We start from the raw sequence: 6,000 nt of genomic DNA, 5'->3' as shown, positions 1-6,000 counted from the left end.
TTAATTTCACCAATTTATTGGACAATTTACAATACTTTTATGTTTTTAAAAAAATGACTGTAACAAGCAAGAGAGCTGTCCTTAATGAACGAAAGTGCATGAGGATACCTCAACAATTCACAGCACAGTTAAAAAAATAAAATTAAAAAAAAAAACTGCATATCATGCAACCAGCAATACAGCTGCCATATTAGTCCACTTCCCCACTCACATTTGAATTTTTGTCCATTTCCAAGAAAACACTGCCCAGAAACAAATTAGTGCTAATTACTAGATTCATAATTTTATCTCACACTAACATGTTCTTAAATAATGGGTCCAGGAACCTTATATGTTGCTTTGTAGGAACAAAAGTGTATCTACATTTCACTGAAACTGCTCTCAGAAGGAGCACCTGTTTCTGGGATTGCCAGCAGCCTCTAGGCAACTGGCACTAGCCCACCTTGACCTCTCCTGCCAGAAGCTCAGAAGAGACTGGAAGCTTCTCAACTTAAAGTCACTCATGTATTGTAGCACAAACTGGGGGCCCCATGACCCCTCATCACCACTGTCGTCGTCCTTCTCCTCTTCAACACAACCTGCAAAGAAGTTATGCACTTCCATGGCCCCTGCTTCTGTGGCTGGGTTCAAGGAAAAAAAAGATTCTTATGGAACATTGCCATTACATTGTAGTCATTTGAAGCTTAACATACTTATTTGTAAAATACAGGTGTTATGTTCGTATATTACAAATTTCCTATTAGGTAATACACACCTGTGTGCGTGAATGTATGCCTCTGTATAAACGAAAGAAACACATTTTGTCATTAGATTTAGAATGACTCTATGAGTGCTCTGTTGCTGGAAGTGTTATTCACCCTCTTTTTCCACATGACCTGTCCCTCTCTCCTCTGTCCCTGCTGTTTCTGTGAGTGCTGTCAGAGTGCTGATGATCTCGTCATACTCCTTACTGTGAAGACTTTTTCTTAAGAAACTCCTCAGGCTAGGAGACAGAGCTGTGGCTACCTTACGGTACAGGTGGATTTTGAATTTCAACTTCACTGCTTGGGCTAACTCCCCTTTCAGCTAGGGGGGGAGGAGTGAAATCACATAATGATACATGCAATGATACCATACCATAAAAACATTAGTCCTGAAGTAATCTGCTGCTGTAGAATGATATCAAAGTCACATGAAATGCGACTGGCTGTTCAGACCGCAGTCTTACTCAAGAAGTTGGATATATATCTGATTTAGTACCACATTTAAAAGTGGCCTGAATCTGATTTGAAAAGGTAAGATTCAATGTGACTTGTGCTGTTCACACTGTCAGAAACAAATCAGATACAGGTCACATTTGAGCAAAAAAAAAAAAACGGATTCAGGTCACCTTTGACTGCAGTATGAACGTATCCGTAGTGCCGCTTTCCACACTATTGATCATCATATTCTTCTGTAGAGATTAGAGAGTCTTCTTGGTAAATCAGGAACTGCTTTAGCTTGGCTTGGATTGTATCTTTCGGATTGGCATCAGTTTGTTCATGTGAACAAGATTTCATCTTGTATATGCTTCCTCTTAGCACTATGATGGGGAAACACTCCATAAACTTTCATTGCTATACAGGTGACACTCAGCTTTACTTGTCAATGAAGCCTGAAGAAACCAACTGCTTATCTAAACTTGAAGGAGGCCTCAAAGACATAAGGTCCTGGATGAGCAGAAACTTCGTACTGCTGAACTCAGAGAAGACTGAAGTCATTGTTCTTGGACCTAAACACCTCAGAGAAGCTTTCTTGAACAACACTGCCGCCTGGGACGACATCAGTTTAGCTTCCAGCACCATTGTCAAGAACCTGGGAGTTTTTATCAATCAGGACCTGTCCTTTAACTCTCACAGCCATCAGGTCTCAAGGACAGCTTTTTTTCATCTTCGTAATATCAAGAGAATTAGACACATCTTGTCTCAGAGCGATACTGAGAAACTAGTCCATGCTTTTGTTTCTTCTAGGCTGGACTATTGCAACTCTCTTTTAGTCTATTAGGACTCTTCAGCTGATTCAGGACACTGCAGCTCAGGTACTGACTTGGACTGGGAGGAGAGAGCACATCTCTCCAGTATTAGCGTCTCTACACTGGTTACCTATAAAATCTAGGATAGAGTTTAAAATTTTCTTCCGACTTCCAAAGCACTTAATGGCATTATGGCCATCCTATCTTAGAGAGCGCATTGTTCTGTACTATCCATCTAGGTCACCGCGTTCTCAGCATGCAGGTCTGCTTGTTGTATGTAGGATCTCTGAAAGTAATATGAGAGGTCAAGCCTTTAGTTATCAGGCTCCTCTTCTTTGGAATTACTGGTTCCAAAGATCTGGTTGAGGTCTGGGGAGCAGACACGGACTCAACCTTTAAGAGTAGACTTAAAACTTTCCTTTTTGATAAAGCTTACAGTTAGAGCTGGATCAGGTCTGAACCAGCTCTTAGTCATGCTGCTATAGGTTCAGCCTGCTGGGGGGAACTGACACACAGGGCTCCTGTTTCCCTCTTTTTCTGTCAGTCTAACTTCTAGTCTTAATGTCCTGTTATAGTTACTGACCATACACCTCTCTGGGAGGCTCTGAGTTTGTCTTGTAGGTTCCTGGGTGAAGTGGACGGCCTGCTGCTGTACTCCTGTCAGACTCCAGCTGCTACAACTTTGTATTGTTGCCGGGAATCACCTGCTGCCGTGGACCTGTAGTTCTCTTTCATAATATTTTGCTCGATGTCTCACTATGGATGCACGCCCCTGCTGCAGCCCTCAGAAGCATTAATCTCATTACGCCAATCCTGATTGGCTGGTGAAACGTGTCCGTCCGCCATAGGTAGAGTCCCCCTACCTTAAATACTTCATGCGGACGGCACCACGTCATTCAAACACCTCTTCTCACTCGGAGCATATCTCGCATCCTGGGCTAGCTAGCTTAACTGTCCACAGACGGATCTTCTTTAGCTTCCATCGCCGGACGCTAACTAGCTCTAGTTGTCGGTCACACCAGATCGATTTTCGTGCTATTCTTGCCTCTCCACGGCTTGGCTAGCACTTTTTTTCCTCGACGCCCCACCACGGCTTTCGAGTTTCGAGCTTTAGCACACCAGCTAATCTCTTTTGTACGGTTCGCACACCAGCTAATCTCCCGTTAAAACGTTAGCACACCAGCTAACTGCCTCGACTCCCTGCCTGCACACCAGCTTGCGAGGAATGGAGGCTAAAAACCCTCACACCAGAGGACAAGGAGACTCTGGGGCTCATCCCTGTCGCTGTGGGAACAAGATTTCGAGCAGGGATCCACACCAGGTCTGCTCGAGCTGCCTAGGGCTGGAACACGCCCAGCTGGCTATCGATGTCCCTGGCTCGTGTCAACACTGTGTGGTGTTCACAATTAAGAGTCTCCGTAGACGGCTAGCCCGCCAGGCTAGCCTGTCTGGAAACGACCCCTATCTCCCTTCCGACGGCGCCGCCGACAGAGACGAAGAGGAGAAAGGGGCCGTTGCGGTGTCGGCACCAGAGGCTAGCGCCAGCTGGGGCTCCCAGCTCGACCTAGCCGCGGTCCCTCCGCAGGAGGAAGACGTCCTGTTGCTGGACTATGGGGACGATGAAGATGACGGCTCGGAATACCTCATCTCAGAGGATGAAGAGGACGACATCTTTGCCACTCCGGCACAGGCTGCACAGCCCGCGCCCTTTGTCACCTCTGAGGATGGAGATGAGAGAAGCACACCAGCTTCTTCTCCTAGCTTGGACATGCTCGACGTGTGTAAACGCGCTGCAGCCCGGCTGGCCATCCCCTGGCCCTCTGTCGTAGCTGAGACCTCCAAATCCCGCTACGAAGGGAAGAAATTGCCCTCGGCCAAGGGCGTGACGAAGCAGCTTGTCCCTGTCTTCCCGGAGCTGCTGGATGAGATAGCGCGCTCGTGGAGAGACCGCCCTTACAGCAGCAGGAGCCCGATTCCCGGGGCCTCTTCCCTCGACTGTGAAGCGATGGAGAGCTGGGGTCTGCTCCGTATGCCTCCAATGGAGCCACTCATTGCAGCGCATCTTCACCCGCGCCTGTCAGCGTTGTCCTCCAGGAGTCCCAGCCTGCCGTCCATATCTGACCGTTTCCAGTCAGCCCTGACTGAGAAGGCGTACAGAGCGACGGCGCTCTCGGCCAGAGCGCTCAATGTCCTCTCCCTGCTCACGGCTTATCAGGCAGAGTTAGGTGAGGATTTTGTGCAAACACAGGACCCCTCTGTCTGGGAGGAAATATCGGTCATCACCGACCTGTGTCTCCGTGTCCAACGCTGCGCGGTCCAGGCCACGGGAAAAGCGCTGGGTTCTATGGTGCTGCAGGAACGAGCACGGTGGTTCAACCTCGCACACCTATCAGATAGGGAAAAAGAGGAAATCCTGGACATGCCCATTGTCCCGGAGGGGATTTTTGGCTCCGCTCTGGACTCCATGCACCGGCGGTGTGAAGCCAAAAAGAAGGAGGATGAAGCTCTCCGGCTGTGCCTCCCTAGAAAACCTCCAGCTCCCTCTCCACCTGCGCAGCGTAAAAGCTTTGCGCAGGCTGCTTCCCAGGGTTCGCAGTTTAAAATACCTAAACTGCCGAAGTCTCAGCTCGCCCCGGGCCCCCCGCCCGGCCGGACCAGCTGGCCTAAGAAACCCGAAGCCTCGGTAACGGCTCCGCCGGCACAGCCCGCGCAGCCCGTCTACAACCAGGCGAGGAAGAAGAAGAGAGCGGTCTGACCGCCCCTCTCTTCACCGGTGATGCAGCTGGATGTTCCCCGTTCTCCAGCTCCACCTGTTCGGCTTTTCAGCGTGCACTTAGGAGCCCACCACGCCCCTATCTCCCTGTTGCCACGGATCGTGCCGGTGCAACCCAGGAGAAGTGGACTGTTGACGACGGAGGGTTTTGCTGTTGCCCCTCTCTCATGTCCACAAGCACGCACAAACACACATATTTTCAGTTCGAAAATAAAAAGTGTCCCACTGTCGTATCCAGGCCGAGGGCCGTGGACACAGTTCATAAACAAAGCCAAACAAAATGTGAAAATCCAAATAAACAGCGTGGTGGCGACACCCGCTGTCCCCCCTCGGTGGGAAGCCACGGCTTCCTCCGACGCCGGGGTAGTATGTGCTCCGCCGCCACGCTGTCCTCTCGGGCAGCAAAGTTCAGCGGCACTCGCAGGCTATGGCACTGTTCCACCAAGAGAGGGCGCCTCCGCACCGCGGTGGGAGCCTCTCATGGTGGAGAGGCTGCAGGTGGCATCCACTCTCTCCCTCAGATGGGAGAAATGGGCCGCGCTTGCAGCCTCACCTTGGGTGTTAAAGACGATCACGAGGGGATACAGGCTGCAGTTTGCAGCAGTTCCCCCGTGATTCACCGTTGTAATACACTCACAGGCTCAGGGAGAATCAGCTCGTGTTTTACAGGAGGAAATCCTCTCTCTGTTAAACAAAGGAGCAATTTCTGTTGTACCTCCCGCAGAGAGTCAGAGCGGTTTTTACTCCAGGTATTTTCTGGTCCCCAAACGGGGGGGGAGCGGTATTCGCCCGATCCTGGATTTACGTGCTCTGAACAAATACCTCAGGAAATACAAATTCAGGATGCTGACACATGCATCGCTGCTGCGCCTCGTGCGACAGAGCGACTGGTTCACTTCTGTCGACCTGAAGGACACGTATTTCCACATCCCAATTTATCCTCCTCACAGAAAGTATCTGAGATTCGCTTTCAGGGGGATCTGTTACGAGTACCAAGTACTCCCCTTCGGCCTGTCTTTGAGCCCGAGGGTGTTTGTGCGGTGCACGGAGGCAGCAATAGCCCCGCTGAGACAGCAGGGCATCCACTTGGCCACATATCTGGACGATTGGCTGCTGTTGGCACAATCGGAGCAGGAGGCCAGAGCGCACACGCGTATTGTCATACGACACCTAACCGATTTGGGTTTCGTGATAAACGCGGAAAAGAGCATGCTGTCCCCAGCACAGGATATAATCT

General features: G+C 50.0%; 1 protein-coding gene and 1 pseudogene across 2 annotated transcripts in view; one reads left to right on the top strand and one right to left on the bottom strand.

Annotated features, from left to right (window-relative positions):
- LOC141807959 (uncharacterized) overlaps positions 1-2,432 on the top strand; it is a 4,096-nt pseudogene extending 1,664 nt beyond the window's left edge.
- LOC141803530 (microtubule-associated tumor suppressor 1 homolog A-like) overlaps positions 1-6,000 on the bottom strand; it is a 146,302-nt gene that overhangs the window by 118,974 nt on the left and 21,328 nt on the right. The window lies entirely within an intron of this gene.

The sequence above is a fragment of the Halichoeres trimaculatus genome, unplaced genomic scaffold (assembly GCF_033239565.1).
Source record: "Halichoeres trimaculatus isolate MK-OKI-2021-1 unplaced genomic scaffold, fHalTri1.1 fHalTri1_scaffold_2, whole genome shotgun sequence".
Lineage (NCBI taxonomy): Eukaryota > Metazoa > Chordata > Actinopteri > Labriformes > Labridae > Halichoeres > Halichoeres trimaculatus.
Note: the sequence above shows the minus strand (reverse complement) of the source record. Positions and strands in the feature narration are given on the sequence as shown.